Source organism: Schistocerca nitens, chromosome 9, assembly GCF_023898315.1.
Source record: "Schistocerca nitens isolate TAMUIC-IGC-003100 chromosome 9, iqSchNite1.1, whole genome shotgun sequence".
Classification (NCBI taxonomy): domain Eukaryota; kingdom Metazoa; phylum Arthropoda; class Insecta; order Orthoptera; family Acrididae; genus Schistocerca; species Schistocerca nitens.
In genome coordinates this window covers 29,786,149-29,804,629 of record NC_064622.1, presented here as the reverse complement: position 1 = coordinate 29,804,629, position 18,481 = coordinate 29,786,149, and the positions used below count along the sequence as shown (strand labels likewise).

Here is an 18,481-nt window from a genome sequence, read left to right as displayed (position 1 = left end):
TCTCTCACCAATCGAAAACGTCTCGTCAATGGTAGCCGAGCAACTGGCTCTTCACAGTGCGCCAGTCACTCTTGATGAACTATGGTATCGTGTTGAAGCTGCATGGGCAGCTGTACCTGTACACGCCATCCAAGCTCTGTTTGACTCAATGCGCAGGCGGATCAAGGCCGATATTTCGGCCAGAGGTGGTTGTTCCGGGTACTGATTTCGCAGAACTATCCACCCAAATTGTGCGAAAATGTAATCACATGTCAGTTCTAGTATAATATATATTGTCCAATGAATACCCGTTTATCATCAGCATTTCTTCTTGGTGTAGCAATTTTAATGGCCAGTAGTGTAACTGCGAACTTAGTACTGTTGATTTTACTGTGGTACTATCACGGAACTTGGCATCTGGGCTACAAAGACTTGATGGCAGCAATTTCTGAGCTGCAGACGATGACTGACTATCATCGGCGCTGGCTGACCACTCAGCGCGGCTACGAACAGTAGACTGGCACTACTGCACCACTCTCCTGCTACACATGAAGTGGTCTAGCGGCGCCTCACGGCGAGCGTAAAGTACCGCCACTGGCTGTGTACTCTTTGGGTAGCACAGCCGTTCTTCCGTTCCGTTATCGAGTGAATCGCATCCGGCGTATCGATCTCTCAGGCGGCGGTGTGTTGGTATGACTGACGACAACACACAAACGACAACTTCGACAATGCACTGCCCCGTTATATCTTGCATACGCGATACTACCGCCATCTTTATATGTGCATATCGGTATTCCATGACTTCTGTCACTTCAGTGAATAGCAAATGCCCTTGCCGCAGTGGATACACTGGTTCCCGTGAGATCGCCAAAGTTAAGCGCTGTTGGGCGTGGCCGGCACTTTGATGGGTGACCATCCAGCTGCCACGCGCTGTTGCCATTTTTCGGGGTGCAATCAGCCGCGTGATGCCAACTGAGGAGCTACTCGACCGAATAGTAGCGTCTACGTCTACATCCTCCTAAATCCACCATAAGGTGCGTGACGGAGGGTACCTCGTACCACAACTAGCATCTTCTCTCCTTGTTTCACTCCCAAACAGAACGAGGGAAAAATAGCTGCCTATATGCTTCTGTACGAGCCCTAATCTCTCTTATCTTAACTTTGTGGTCTTTCCGCGAAATATAAGTTGGCGGCAGTGAAATTGTACTGCAGTCAGCCTCAAATGCTGGTTCTCTAAATTTCCTCATCAGCGATTCACGAAAAGAACGCCTCCTTTCCTCTAGAAACTCCCACCCGTGTTCCTGAGGCATTTCCGTAACACTCGCGTGATGATCAAACCTACCAGTAACAAATCTAGCAGCCAGCCTCTGAATTGCTTCCATGTCCTCCCTCCGCCGACCTGATAGGGCTTCGGTCAAGAATACCATCATAACGACCGGGAGAACGGTGTGTTGGCCCCACGCCCCTCCTATGGGCATCCTCCTTTAAGGATGACACGGATGTCGGATGGTCCCGGTAGGTCACTCGTGGCCTGAAGACGGAGTGCAGTGAATAGCAATTCCAGAAGAAGACTTAAACAGTACGTGGTTGAATAAACAAAATACACGTAGTTTAAGAAATCTAGATATTATTTGCTTCTGATTGGGTGCCGCGGAAAGATAAACGTGGTTAGTTCTGTGAGAAACACACGAGCAGAGAGAGAGAGTGAGAGACAGGGATAGAGGGAGGCGGAACTATAAGTAGGGGTGCAATTTTGAGTTATGGTTGACATTTGGCGGTGGCCAGGTGATCGTGTAAACGGACCCGACTCACGCGGCCCATAAATTCGCAGATAAACATCGTGTAATGTGCTTGATCACTCGCTCACTGAGCGGGTTGATTGATGCCTATTGTAAAAACAAACGAACATTTGTGTTGCTATACTGTTTCGGGACTGCCTACCACCTGAACGGCAATGAAAGCGCGGCGTGCCCGTGGTCGTTTGGTTGTGGAGTGCGGTGCGTGCGAAACGCCACGTCCGACCGACGCAGCTCCCGCCTGTAAACTGCAACCAAGCGTGGTCGATGGCGCTCTCAAACCAATATTGACTCGTATTTCACGCGTGGTTTTCTACGCGTGCGTGAATGTGTGAGTGTGTGTGTGTGTGTGCGTGCGTGGATAAACATGAATGAAAAAGGCCGCATTGAGAGCAGTGGGGGGGCGAAACGAAGCGGTGTGAGTAGTTGGGGTTACAAAATATTGCTCTTCGGAAAAGCCAAGGCTATAAATTTTGCCTTAACGCGGCGCGTAATCGAAAGAGGTGGCACTTGGACGTAATAAGAATAAAAGAGAAAAGAAAAAAAACACGACCGATTGAATTGTAGAGTTATAGATAAACAGAAATGGATGATTTTCGGAAAAGAGTGGAAAGAAAGGGAACAAAGTTCCCACCTCATAAAAGGCATCGTGCTATCGTTGCTTCCCCTGTAATTAACTGATTCGGCGACATTCCCGGAACACGCTGGCAAGCAGGAAGTCAACAGATGCCGATGTACGTAAACGCTATTTGGAACGCAGAAGGAATTTTTCAGATTTTCCTCAATTCATTCTTCTTTGATAAAATAAGTTCAGATAATTACGCTAGTGCAAATCAGTATAAACTTTCATAATAAATTCGATATATGTATGCTTCAAACATAGTAATACTGCTTCCGTACATGTAACGCACAAAAGCTCTTGACAGATTACATAGTTTCTTTCATACCGCAAGTCACAAAATATGGAGTTTGCATCTCCCGGTACTCATTCTCCTGTTGTGTTACTGCAGTGTCAGTACTTGGTCCAACCTCTGTTCTTCTGAATTATCTCAAAAATTTTCTTCAGCCTTGATTTTGTTAGGATTTCTAGTTCTTGCAGTGAAATTGCCGCCCACTCTTCTCGTATCGCTCTTTCAGCTCAAATTTATGCTCAAGTAGCCTTCCATTGTGATGAACACCCCTTACATGTATACCCCAACGAGGTTCAATTCCGTGCCACTTGCTAGCCAGGACAAGACCTCGATATCTTCGTCTTCAAACCAGTTTCTGGTTGTAGGAGAAATATATACAGGTGCACTACCTTGTTAGACTTTCTTCCCCTAGGCCCTCGTACATTCTAATCCATTCTGCTCTTGCAGCTCAGTGTACATATTGGGGGTCATTCTAGGGTTCAGCATAGCACTGCGTGCTCGAGGCTTCCTAAGTCATATCACTTCCCCTATAAAAGTTGCTGTTCATTCTTACCTGATACTCTGCTCTGAGGTCATGCCAAAAATAATGAAATCCATCCGGCCCATCTAAGTTAAACTCGTTCTCATCACTGAAGGTCAGTTTAACCCATTCTGAAGTGCATCACATAAGTTTTTTTTAGCAAACCGCAATCCATCCTGTTTAATTTTGCGTTTCAGAGAAGATTTCTTCAGTCATTTCGTGAATGTAAAATCTCTGTCATACGTCAAAATTTGTGGTTCACATCTGGCGGGTACTGGCAACTGTAAATCAGCAGGAAGTTGAAAAGAATAACGGTTTATCGCCCTTCCTGCGGGCAAAAGTAACCATTTCGATGCCTCAGATAATCCTCAATTTTGCCCATATTTTCCGATCTGTGTGTTGGGGTTGTTTGTTTGGGGGATGAGACCAGACAGCGAGGTCATCGGAAGGAAGTGCAAGCAAGTCGGCCGTGCCCTTTCAAAGGAACCATCCCGGCATTTGCCTGGAGCGATTTAGGGAAAGGAGGGAAAACCTAAATCAGGATGGCCGGACGCGGGACTGAACCGTAGTCCTCCCTTTTCCGTTCTGTCCATGTCGCTCATCGCTGTACTTGAACGGATCAATTTCTTGGCGATGCAGTGATTAGAGAGTTCCATTTTCTTGCAAGTATCGACTAATTTTTTCTCGTCGTGTGATAATTGTTTTCCGAGTAACATTGTCCGCAGTAATGATTTATGGATCAATACACACTGTCACTAACGATGTCTGTTTCCCACCTGCTCAAAAGATGTACTTACGTACAGACTAACATCGCACAGAGCCGACTGCCTTCACGCCGAATTCTACCCTCTACCACCTCAATCGTTGATGTATTGTTGTAAATTGTACTACTGACATCAAATGCGATACAATTCGATTGCATTTGTCGGTTTACTTGCTCTCATATACACCGTGCATAACTGTCCCAACCGACAATGTTAATTTACCTGCAGATATCCGTGCCTTTATACCACGTAACAGAAAGTATTAAAATTTACAGATTACAGAACAAAATCATCGGTGTTTTGCCTGGCGTAAAGCAAATTGTATATGTTGGCTCTGGTTCCATAGGTTGGTTAGAGCTGCGAATACGTGAGAATAATCACCACATAATTAACCTTTGTTATTTCGGGAACCCAGTACATCATCATCGTATGATGGTCGTTCAAAAACAGTTCCCATATACAGGGTGGTCCACTGATAGTGACTGGGACAAATATCTCACGAAATAAGCATCAAAAGAAAAAATTAGAACGAACGAAACTCCTCGAGCTTGAAGGGGGAAACCAGATGGCGCTATGGTTGGCCAGCTGGATGGCGCTGCCATGTCAAACGGATATCAACTGCGTTTTATGAAATAGGACAACCATTTTTATTACATATTCGTGTAGTACGTAAAGAAATATGAACGCTTTAGTTGGACCACTTCTTTCGCTTTGTGATAGATGGCACTGTAATAGTCACAAACGTATAAGTACGTGGTATCACGTAACATTTCGCCAGTGCGGACGGTATTTCCTTCGTGATACATTACCCGTGTTAAAATGGACCGTTTACCAATCGCGGAAAAGGTCGATATCGTGTTGTTTGGCTATTGTGATCAAAATGCCCAACGGGCGTGTGCTATGTATGCTGCTCGGTGTCCTGGACGACATCATCCAAGTGTGCGGACCGTTCGCCGGAAGCGTATACACAAGTGCTGCAGAAACATCAGATTTGTAGTACCCATATAAACGTATAGGCTAGTAGTGTAGTACTACGCTACGTGTGTGGAAAGCGAGAGCTGTCGAGATAGAATGTAGTCGGACTATCATCCACCTCTCAACGATGTGAGAAGTTGCCAGGAATGACACGCGGTTTGGATTCCACGTTGAAATGCAGGTCCTCTTTCCCCGTTTGGATAACAGGCGTAGCGTCCGATTGAAAAACTTGCTCTCCGCCGTTGAGCCGCACATGTATTTGTATTAGTGTCTGTAAAAGGAAAGGTGGAGCGACGTTATTTATTGGACGACACTCGTGGTTAAATGTTCCATTGAAAAATTCTGCCTATAAAAAGGTATACACAGTGTTGGAGCTATTACACCAGTGACAGAGCCGTAACAAAAGCAGTTGAGGTAACGTCAGTGCAAGCGCTTCCTACTGCGACAAAATTGATACTACTTACGGCAATTGTTCGCCTTAAAGTTTCACAAACTCTGTGGCATGTTGGGAATGGTGGTGGAATCATTATTGCTTCTGAAACGTCCCCTTTGAGCAATTTATACAGGACTGTGCTTAAACTGACACACAGTATTTTTTAGCGCAACGCAATCTGACTTTCAATAATCTCTACAAGAGAATGGCCCTGACTAACATTAACCTGTACTTTTCACAAATCACTTATCTCACAAAAATCTTGGTTACTCCCACTACTGCAATACAGCCAGCGCCACTACTGCCAGCTAAATAAAAGATTCAAACTATCGAAGGCACTAACTACTGATAGGGATAGTTAGCAAATGAAAGATATTAATAGAGAACAAACAATGTATTTACCTTGATAGTCATAATATATATAGCAGTTCATAACAAATTACAAGACTCCGCCATCTCTCTCCCCACATCCACCACTGCTGGCGGCGGAATCTTCTGATTTTTTTCTTGTAGTTTGTGTAATTAGTGTAGCTATTGTTTATTGCTAGCGCGTAATCATAGAGAGAATTTCCTTTGTAATTGTAGTTTTTCATTGTTGTACAGTAAAACAGTTGTGGCATGCATGTAGATTTGCAGCAAGTATTTCGCAGCTGCACTTACAATTAACGAGATATTATTTTCAGTATTATGTTAATGTGTTCTCTTATTTTTGCTCTTCAAATTGTGTTTTTCTGTGTTATCGTGTGAAATATTGTGACAATAATGGCGTGTGAAAAACGTAATACTAGGCTCCAAAGTAAACTGAGAAATGACAGTAAAGACGAAAGCAGTGTGTTAGTGCCACCGAGTAATGAATTAACTAATGTTCAAAGTAGTAATTTGGTAATTGTGCATAGGGAAATGGAGCGGGCGGCAAACAATGGTGTAGACAGTGAAACAATTAGAGAACAGGGACGCATTATCGATCGATCGGTCGGCGACAGCTCGCCTCAGGAATCCGAAATGACAGGAAACAATCTCGCAAATGCTGTGGATTCAGGATTTGGGTCCTCACCGTTTTCTCAAATAAGTCAAGACACATTTTCTGCTTGTCAAAATGTGAATGTTGCCGGTGCAACTTCACTGCCGAAAAGCACTGAGGAACGTGTTTCAGACACCAGTGCATTGTTATTACAGTTAACGCAACAAATGGGACAAAGGCTACAAAAGTTAGACACAACGCTTGAACAAAATCAGAAACAAATGGAACAAAATCAGAGTCAAACACAGCAAAAGCTACAAAAGTTAGACACAATGGAACAACACCAGAGACAAACACAGCAAAAGCTTCAAAAGTTAGACACAATGGAACAAAATCTTAAAAAATTAGACACAATGGAACAAAATCTTAAAAAGTTAGACTCATTGGAACAAACTCTTGAGCAAACACGTGAAGATTTAACTACTGAGCTACATAACATTGAATCGAAATGTCAAAAGGTCTGTAATGGCGTAAAAACTCAAATTTGTGAGCATTTTCAACCTATTTTTTCGCGGCATGAAAATGCATTACAGAATCACGAAGCAGCCATAAAAGAACTGCAAACTATTGTTCATGAAAATCATGAGACCTTGCAAGCTAAATTTGACTCAGTTGCATCTACCGATTCGGATACGCAACTTGCAAAAACTCAGGAAAACTTAGAGGACACAGTAGATACTCTGAAACTTGGTTCAGAAAAACACACTGAGGAAATAAGTACACTATCGGAGAAAGTAGCCGAACTTTCGGATCAGTTCAATAATTTATCTACGAAGGTAGATGATAATCTGAATGACACAGAAGAGTGCGAACAAATTAGGAAATTCAAACAAAATCTGAATCAAATTAATACGCAACACCAAAGAGAAATACGGGAAGTACAAGATCAGCTGACACAGGTAATACAAGAATTACGTATTTCAGAGGACACTCGCGCCACAATACAGGAAGAGGGACATAGAAATACGGAACAGCCACAAAATAATAACACAGCGCATTTCGGAAATTATGAAAGAAATTGGCAAGGTACACCGAATTTTGAAATGGAACCGCCGAAACGACGTAACAATGACCGATATGCGACTCGCCGACATGATGACTTTGACTATAAGCTGTTCATTACTACACGTAAATTCAAAACATTTAAGAATTCTGCCAACGACATTCATCCACAAGCGTGGCTCCATCAATTCTCTCATTGTTTTCCCCCCAACTGGTCATTAGAGCACAGATTAGAATTTATGTGTGGCTACTTGGAGAATGAACCAGCTGTAAGAATGCGATCGGTCATTCACGATTGTCACAATGAAGGAGATTTTTATCATGCCTTCCTCTCAGCATATTGGTCTCAAGCTACACAAGACCGAGTAAAACATGGCATCATAATGATGAAACATTTCGAACAATCTGAATTTTCCAGTCTTGTGAAATATTTTGAAGACATGTTGCACAAGAATCAGTACCTGTCAAACCCATACAGCCCTTCAGAACTCATCCGCATTTGCTTAATCAAATTGCCTGAACATTTAAGAAATATTATTTTAGCAGGACGTTGCAAAGACGACATTGAAGCTTTTCAGGGACTTTTACAAGAATTAGAAATTGACACAGACAGTCGCCGGATGCGAAAACAGGAAAACAATCACTACAGGTCACATACGTCACAATTCTGTGACGACAGAAACAATAACTGGACACGACAAGGCTATTCTTACAACGCAAATCGTGACCAAAACAGACACCACCCTTATGACAACCGCTGGCAGAATAATAGTTACAGAGAAAGATCGCATTTCCGTAGTAATGAATATGACAGAGATAACCATAGAAACAGACAATATGGTAACCAGAACTATTATTATCAAGGGAGACAGAATAATTTCAGACGCAACAGTTCAGCGCACAGTTACGATTCAGGGAGAAATTCTCCAACACGTGACCGACAAGACAGAAACTATGGAATCTACCGACATGACGACAGACGATATGATCGTAACGACGGACCTGAATTTCATCAGAACTGGCGGGATTCAAACAGAGCAGGGCACTTTCGACAATGTGAATTTGTAGAAGCTAGGTCTCCTAATCCCAATAACGGCGCGCGCCAACAAAGACACAGACAATGACTCGCACAGCAGGCAGCCGCGTGCGCCCGCTGGCTCCGAGAAAAATAACATAAGACGCTAACCTTGAGAAAAGATTTAGCATTCCTTACCGACGTATAAAACATGACAATTGCTTTTCAGTTGAAAGTCTGCGTACTATGAAGAGTAAAGGATTGCACCACACTTCACATGTAAAACCGTTTATTGAGAGATGATCTGCTTTTTAACTTAGTCTTTGCCATAAAATTTTTCACTTTACATTACTAGTATGCTTTGTTAGACTTAAGTAACTGTTAACATGCAACAATGTTTGAAGTTAAGTATCCAGTCTAGAACCTAGGGAACATTTTTAAACAGAAGTTACGAATGCATTGTTATAGTGAACAGACGACACAGTGTTGTATTTGTACATTCTTGCTTGTTAGTTGCACGATTACGTAACGACTATAAGACTTACATACTTAGGACACATACTGGTACTGCTAATGAGATTTTCATGCAACATTTTGGTTTACTTGAAAATACATTCTGGATTTAAAGTACTTTCTGTGAGATACCAGATGACACAGTGTTTAGTTTATGTGACAGCTACACGATTTTATCACGACGCTACTAATGAGTGACAATTTACAGTGTTGCTTTTGCAGTGTTTCTGTTTTATATCTGCACAGTTTCTGTTTTATTCTGGAAAGTAAAACATGTTTTAGTAGTAACTTTTGTGGTGTAGCTACAATGAGACAGCCTTTTCCGTAGCACAACAATACGTTACAGTACAGTACTTTCCTCATCACGGCAATAAGCGTAATAACTAAGATATCTATACGCAAAGCATTTCACTTTTGTGTATCATGAGGTAAGTACATTGACTTTAGCAGAACTTTGCTTACAGAGGACGATAACTACGACAGTTCCACAGAATTATCTTACAGCAAGACGCGCATTTAGCGCTACAGGACACACATTTGAGTGATTAATTTTGTACTTAAAACATTTATTTTTTAAAGATATTTGAAGTACAATGATACAAAGGTTTTCCGTTATACATTTCATTCCGTTGCTGTAATCTGTAACACCTGAGGGTATAATTACATTAATGCTCAGGGGGGTACATGCTTACTTTGTGTACCATGTGTTTGGCAAGCACAAGGAGCCCTAGCTAATATGGTATTTGCTTATACAACTTGAAACATCGGTACCATATTTCTCTAACACACAAATTACACAGCTATCTGATCATTTAACTGAGTGACAAACATTTTTTTTACTACATCAGTGACAGATGTTTACGTAATTACACCGTTGGATAACTTCACACTTATGAAATTGTATTTTGTCTGTACTTTGTGAAATGCTCATATTTTTCCGGAACCATTGTGATACTATGAGAGGTTTGAATGATGTATTTGGTAAGGGAGCATAATTTTAAAGTACGCTTGAGGTAGATGACACTATTGAAATGAGCAGAGAATTTTTAAGAGTTATGAAATGTGTGTAAATGCGTGAATGTATCACAATGCCGACGAAAATTTTTTTGGACACTGTTATATCAATAAGATTTTGTTTCTACAGATTTGTAATGCTAATTCTTGAACTGTGAAATTTTTTATATGAGACTGTCACTGTAGCGGAAACTGCTGTCGTAAATATTTCCGTACGAAAGTTAAGTGACCACCTGCACGTAATGCGTCGCGGGCACCCAGCTGTGTCAGACGCCTGGAGAAAAAGCCATTATTGCGAGCCCTTTTCAGCGGCACAGGTAGAAAAAAAAAGGGAGGCCATTATCCTCGCTATTGACGTTCCTTTGTAGAGAGCATCGCAAAAACGACACGGTCGAACTTGAAAACATATGATTACACTGTGGAGCTCTTAATTTATGATATTTACTGAGATGCCTAATGAAATGACGAGAAATATTTTTATGTCTATACACCTGATTATGACTACTGTCTCTCTAGTTGAGAGATTTTTCTACTAACTTATGAAATGCCTCATGACTACTGAATGATATTTTTATGCTTTACTTTGTACATAGTTGCTTATTTCATTTGATATCTAGTTTCTAGCTGCACTGCAGCATTGGTTCAAATAAAATTTTATAGATGTACTAATATAAATATTTTCTGTCTACAGATCCAGTAAATAATAGTTTTGTGATATATTTCAAAAAAAATGAGGGAGCACAAATAGACATTTCCCTTCACAGGAATTGCATAAATAATTTCTTTACGATTTGGTAACTTATCTGCTAGTGTAAGTTCTCGTAATGCATCACTCTAGTGTTAAGATGTGACATAGGTATTAGACATGGCCATTTTTAGTGTAATATTTTGTTTCTGCTTGAGCTATGTCATGTTTAGATATAATTTATTACCTTTGCTTCTGCTGATTGCCAGGCATAGTGTTACTGAATTTAACTTTGTATTACTCTGTTAAGCTAGTTTTACTACTGATTTATTTTTCTTGTTGCTGCACATTGGCTCATATTAGTTGTAATGTTGCATTGTTTGGTAATTTAGATTTACTGTAGCTTGCTTTGCAATTTTCAATTTTTTTGTCATTGCTGTTTGTGTTAATATGTTATGTGCTGCTGCATTGCCTCGTCCCTTAGTTTAGCATCTGAGCTCAGTAGATTTAAGTTAGCTTAAGAGGGGGTAGACTACATAAGAAACTGACTGTGGACAATAATGCTTTGAAAACGATTTGGGCCAAAATGAGTATTGTACAATGAGCCATAATTATTTTGAAAGAAATATGGTTAGAATACAGAAAAGAGGTATAGATAGGACTTTTCGGGAATGATGATGAATGAAGGGAGATCTCCAAGAAGTAAAGAAAGTTTTGTTTGCAAAATACTGCAGTAAAACAAACCTTGTCCTCTCCTTGTATTATTCCGCTATGTGTTTGTGTACCCTTGGGTATTTATGTTTTTCCTGTATTTATATGTGTATCTGATAAGATTTATGTTGTAGAATTTTTCTGGTACTAAGCTACATTCACTAATGACGAGGAATACTGTTATCCTCAAATATAATTTGCATTTATAATATGTAATTGTCTTTGTAAAGATGTTTACACATTATTAATTCTGTTCTGTTTCAATTCTCATGTGTGAAATTAATGTTTCAAGAACTATTCTCATTATTTCATTTATTTACTTATGTCATAATTCCTGTAACATTGATGTATATGTTTATTTCTAATCTGTTGTAAAACCTGTACTACAAATGTTATCTGTATTGTTATGTTCTTTAATGATGTATTTTGTACCTTTGTAATTGTATTCTCATGTTATAATATTGTAATTGACACCAGTTCTTCAAATTAAGTATCATTTCACTGCACACGTTTCTGTTGGTCATAGTATATGGACAATGTGTGAAAAGTAGGGACTGTTAGTGTTTGCACGTGTGTTAATAATTCAGCAAGGGACTGGATAACAGCATTGTTGGTTCTAAGGACAATTCCAAAAACTTTGTGAATGCACAAGTGGTGGTTATGGACTTGCTATATTAGCCGCAAGACTCTTCAATGGTGATTGTGCACCTGCACAGTCACAACAGATGGCTGTTGGCCATTTCTACAAGGACTACAGTGGGTCTACATCTTTGATGATCCATCAATATCATTATTTCTACAAGGACTGCAGTGGGTCTGCGCCTCTGGTGGCCCACCAATACCGTAATCTCTACCAGGACTGCAGTGGGTCTGCTCTGTGATGACCTACCTACCAATCTTCTTCAAAACGTCGAATGACTCTGCTGTGGGTTTGCTCTGTTGTGGCCCATTATCTGTCAGCATGTCAAGAGTCAGCACTGTCTTTCCGTTGGAAGGGCAACACTACTTCTTCAAGACTGCATGGAAATCCACTACGTCTGTGTGCATTGTCTTTTACTGCTCAGATTTTGTGAAAAACACGGCAATTTTACTATGATGAATGATCAGGACTGTCTTTATGGACTGTGAGAAAATTTTAGCTTTTGACCAACATTGTATCAATAAGTGTGTGCATTTGATTTCTTTGTTATTGTAATTACGATTATGAAAAATTTTAACAAATATGTATTGCCCAGTGCCCAAACCAATTTGTAAAATTTTTTGTGGGGAGCATGGGGGCTATGTAAGTAGGCTGTTTAGGTTTTTTTGGTAACGCCACCTCTGTATGAAAATCACTGGCTGTGCTGTGTGCAGTCTGTGGCTGCTTTGCATTGTTGTAATACTCGCCATTGTAGTGTTAGGCAGCTGGCTGTGAACAGCGCGTAGCGCTGCGCAGTTGGAGGTGAGCCGCCAGCAGTGGTGGATGTGGGGAGAGAGATGGCGGAGTCTTGTAATTTGTTATGAACTGCTATATATATTATGACTATCAAGGTAAATACATTGTTTGTTCTCTATTAATATCTTTCATTTGCTAACTATCCCTATCAGTAGTTAGTGCCTTCGATAGTTTGAATCTTTTATTTAGCTGGCAGTAGTGGCGCTGGCTGTATTGCAGTAGTGGGAGTAACCAAGATTTTTGTGAGATAAGTGATTTGTGAAAAGTACAGGTTAATGTTAGTCAGGGCCATTCTCTTGTAGAGATTATTGAAAGTCAGATTGCGTTGCGCTAAAAAAATACTGTGTGTCAGTTTAAACACAGTCCTGTATAAATTGCTCAAAGGGGACGTTTCACTTCTTGCTGTAACAAAACTGGTGTTAGTTATCGCGATTTTTCACCTTAATCTCTCACAAACACTGAGGCATGTTGGGGGAGGTAGTGGAATCAATATTTTGTTGACATCCGGCACGTATTTTCTGTTTCTGTCAGTAACTATGTTTCTATACTCTTCGGGAAGACATGTAATTTCGCCAAAACGTATGAAAACCGTGATAAGAGTGGTTGAGACATTAAACCCGGTTTCGGGAAGCGGAGTTTTGGAATTCCATTTGACAAACCTTTGTTTTTCTTTTACTTCTCCCACTCTGAGGTGAACTAGATCTTCGCTCGAACGTCTGCTTAGAAAAGTTGTGTTCTCACTAAACAGACTTTAATCTTTCCGACGATGAAGGGTGTAAACTGAAACAGTGTAACGCCAAACGCGAGGAAGCATTTGGTAACTTTTAAAAATAAACTCGTGCAACGCTATGGGAAACACTCTTGTCTACTTCGTATGTGGCAAGGAAAACGGGGGCAAATGTAATTTATAATTTAGCAGTACATTTCCGTGTCATCTGTTTTAGATAGATACTCATGTTAAGTGACTCTATGAAAAATAATTCTATGGAAGTGCTGCGAGAAGCACTAAATTCATCTGACGCTTTTACAAGGTTGTGTTAAGAAAAGTTTATGAATATTTGTACTTCTGATTTTGAAAGAAATACCAGCGTTAATCAATAGTTTTAATATCGGTGCTCTTTTAATTTAATTAAAGTTACTGTGGTAAATCACGACACTGTATCTATGTTACTTTTGGAAAGAGTAATGGTGAGTTACTTATTTTTGTTAGTAAAGCTGATGATGGTTTGGCGTAGTGAAAGCTTTTGGAAACCCGCCACAAGAACGTGACACCCCTGAGCCCCACCCCCGTGCCATGTCGAGAGACAGAGGTCAAACAGACGTCCATTAGCGGAACTAGTTTCGTGAACACAGGCTTCTAAATCGAAACCAAACAACATTTGGCGATCGACATGTGACCAGGAGCTCTTTGGCAAACGCTCTGCAAAGCTAACACGGCTCGCCCAGCGAACGGAGTCGCGAGATAACTAGATTCTCTATATAATCGGTATCGTGGTTGTCTTTGTGAGCCTTTATCTCTCCAATATTTCACGTGAAGTATCCGTCGAAATCATAAAATATAACCTCAACAAAATTTTTAATTTGTATAAAATGCCCATTAATTTAGCAAAATAATTTGTATAGTGCAATGTAAAGATTAAATAAGACACTAAAGTGAAAATAGTTACTGGTTCACAGCTCATTTAGTTTGCCTCTGAATTAATAACCGTACTTCTCATTTATCATTGGTATCATCACTACAAAACAAACCATAAACAAACGAAATGATAATTAAATGGACACCCTAGCTGCAAACAGGCGTTGATGTACTTCATTGGGGACATGTTGAAAATGTGTGCCCCGACCGGGACTCGAACCCGGGATCTCCTGCTTACATGGCAGACGCTCTATCCATCTGAGCCACCGCGGGCACCGAGGATAGTGCGTCTGCAGGTGCCCGCGGTGGCTCAGATGGATAGAGCGTCTGCATGTAAGCAGGAGATCCCGGGTTCGAGTCCCGGTTGGGACACACATTTTCAACACGTCCCCAATGAAGTACATCAACGCCTGTTTGCAGCTATGGTGTCCATTTAATTATCATTTCATTTCTAGCAAAGCTGCATGGTCATCCACGGTAACTGTTCTTTCGGGAACAGATACTACCGTCATATATAGTTATAAACAAACGAGCTATAGAAGAGTTTCGACATGGTTACTTGCTCGACAACTTCTTTTAATACCTAACTTGTTTATTATCTTTCTTGAGTGGAAAACGAATGAAGACAAAACTGACAGTTTTGAAACAACTGTGATGCTACAAATGTTCGCAGCCATTCAGCATGCCAGCATGTAATGCATCATTATTCAATTTTTTTTAAAAATGCGAAGAACATTGAAAGTTGTCTCTTTCGATTTATCTTAGTGAAGTGGATCTGTAATGTTGATTGTGGTTTTAATGTTAAATTGTTTGTCAGATCCTAAACTTCGGGCTCCCTGTTTTGAATGGCGCGCATATCAGACCATAAAGGTGATAACTTGCGTTGCACTAACTCTTGGGGACAAAATTCAACTGCCAGAACGCATAGAGAAATGTAACTACGATGATTCTAAGAAAATCATGCCCTCTCTGAAAGTTCTTATCACAAAAATTTGGCTATGACTGAATACTTTCAGACAAAAACTGATCACTGTGAATTTTAATTAAAGAAAGGATTTGGTTTCTACACTATTTGGGTTACCTGAGCCACACTGCATAACGCGGTGCAAAGTACTCTCGTTGCTACAGCAAGTCTCGATGACAGCACTACAAAATCTAGCTACAGAGATACAAAAACGTGCAGCGGTTTCTCTGAAAGCATAACTATCATTCTTGGTTCATAATTTTTGATAACGGTTTAAAAGAACTGAAAATTAATTAACTGTAGAGATGTGGACAATGACTCTGGCTTAAATGAACTCAATAGCGATCTCATATCATTTTACTAAATAACATTTAACGAAATTTCAATAATAGTTGAGCTTTCTCCAAAAGAATTATAAAAATTAAACTTTATCCGTATAATCTTTTCTTAAACAAAAATTCTAAATCTAATTCTTAAACATATTCCTCTCACAGTGATCGATAAGGCCTAAGAATTAAATGAAAAGCAAAAGGATTCCTGGTATGGAAGTCTGGGGAACCAGGAATGCTGAATAAAACCAGTAAGCACGTTGTTTTTGTGTCGTGATAGCATAACTGGACGTGAGAGGCAGGATGGGCTCTATTGTGGATAAGGAGTATTAGAACTGATAGTGACACCATGACGAAGAGATAACTTGAGGTAAGGGGTACACGCATGGATGAAGACTGGGTAGAACTGGAGGGGAAGAAAATCTGGTAAGAATGAGGAACCTGGGGAAGTTGATAGAAGAAAAAATTGGCCTGGTGCGAGTGGTACTCTCGCTATAAAACGTACAAACTTAATTATGCATATCGACAGTTCATGCAACATTGCAATTGAGAATGTCGACGATTTTGGCCTGTTATCGATATTGACACTGGCAAGATATCAGTCCCGGGAACTTCGAGACTTTTGAAAATGTTTTAATTTTAAGGTTGAAGTCAGATAACCGTAGGTCCAGCCACACTGAGGGTTGTCTATTGAGAGGCCAGACAAACGTGTGGTTCCTAAATAGGGGCAGCAGCCTTTTCAATATTTTCAGGGGCAATAGTCTTGATGAATGACTGATCTGGCCTTGGGACATCAACCAAAACATCATTGCTGCGCAGGTACTGCGCCATAGTTTTTCCTGAGGGAATGGAGCTCTACTGTATGCTTCAGCGATCATAGCATCCTCTTGGGTAAAATATTCCGCAAGTAAAATAATTCCCCATCAGGATCTCCGGGCGGAGACTACTCAGGAGGACGTAATTATCAGGAGAACTGGCGTCCTACATATTGGAGCGTGGAATGTCACATCCCTTAATCAGACAGGCTGGTTAGAAAATTTAAAAACGGAAATGGATAGGTTGAAGTTAGAAATAGAGGGAATTAGTGAAGTTCGGTGGCAGGAGGAACAGGAATTCTGGAAAGGCGGACAGAGGGTTATAAATACAACGTAAAACAGTGGTAATGGAGGAGTAGGTTTAATAAGGAATAAAGAAATAGGAACACGGGCAAGCCACTAAGAACAGCACAGTGAATGCATTATTGTAGCCAAGACGCACGAAATCCACACCCACCACAGTAGTACAAGTTTATACGCCAACTAGCTCCGCAGATGAGGAGGTGGTTGAGGGAATACATGATGAGGTTAAAGAAATTATTCAGATAGTTAAGGAAGCCGAAAATTTAATAGTCATTGGGGACTGGAATTCGATAGTAGGAACAGGAAGAGAAGGAAAAGTAGTAGGTGAATATGGACTGGGGGAAAGGAATGAAGAAATAGGCAGACAGGTACAATTTTGTACAGAGCATAAATTAATCATAGCTGACACTTGGTTAATGAATCGAGAAAGAAGGTTGTGTTCGTCTAAGAGACCTGGAGACACCGGGAAGTTTCAGATTGAGTATGTAATGGTAAGACAGAGGTTTTAAATTTTTAAGACATTTCCAGGGTCAGATGTGGAGTCTGACCACAGTTCATTGGCTGTGACCTGCAGATTAAAGCTTAAGAAACTGAAAAAGGCAGGAATTTAAGGAGAAGTTACCTGGATAAACCAGAGGTTTTAGAGCGTTTCAAAGGGAGTGTTAGGGAATGATTGACAAGAACTAGGGAAGAGATACAGTATAAGAAAAATGGCTAGCTTTGAGAGTTGAAATAGTGAAGGCAGCAGAGAATCAAATACGTAAAAAAACAAGGGCTAGTAGAAAACCACGGGTAACGCGGTAGATATTGAATTTAATCGATGAAAAGAGAAAATATAAAAATGCAATAAATGAAGCAACCGAAAGGGGATACAAACGACTCAAAAGTGAGATCGACAGGAAGTGCAAAATGGCTAAATTGGAATGACTAGAGGACAAATGCAAGGAGGTAGAAGCATATATCACTAGAAGTAAGATAGATGCTGCCTACAGGAAAATTAAACAGACCTATGGAGAAAAGAGAACCACTTGCATGAATAACAAGAGCTCAGATGGAAACCCAGTTCTAAGCTAAGAAGGGAAAGAAGAAAGGTGGAAGCAGAACACATAGAGGATCCATACAAAGGAGATGTACTTGAGGGCAGTATTATGGAGATGGAAGAGGACGTAGATGCAGAAGAGAAGGGAGATATGAAACTACGTGAAGAATTTGACAAAGTACTGAAAGACTTAAGTCGAAACAAGGCCCTTGGAGTAGACAACATTCCATTAGAGGCTACAGATAGCCTTGGGAGATCTAGTCATCAGAAAACTCTTCCGTCTGATGAGCAAGATGTATGAGTGAAGTGAAATACCCTTACACTTCAAGAAGAATATAAGAATTCCAATTCCAAAGACAGCAGTTGCTGACAGGCGTGAAAATTACCGAACTATAAGTTTAATAAGTCACGGTTTCAAAATACTAACACGAATCCTTTCAAGAAGAATGTAAAAACAGGTGGAAGACGGTCTTGAGGAATATCAGTTCGGATTTAGGAGAAATGTAAGAACACGTGAGTTAATACCGACCCTATGTCTTCTCATAGATGATAGGTTCAGGAAAAGCAAACCTACGTTTCTAACATTTGAAGACTTAGAGAAAGCATTTGACAATGTTGACT

The 18,481-nt window shown here is 40.4% G+C and overlaps 1 non-coding gene across 1 annotated transcript; it reads right to left on the bottom strand.

Annotated features, from left to right (window-relative positions):
- Nucleotides 1–14,609: 14,609 nt before the first annotated feature.
- Trnat-ugu (transfer RNA threonine (anticodon UGU)) lies at nucleotides 14,610–14,684 on the bottom strand. The gene has a single exon. It is a non-coding gene; the product is annotated as a tRNA-Thr (tRNA).
- Between the last annotated feature and the right edge of the window lie 3,797 nt (nucleotides 14,685–18,481).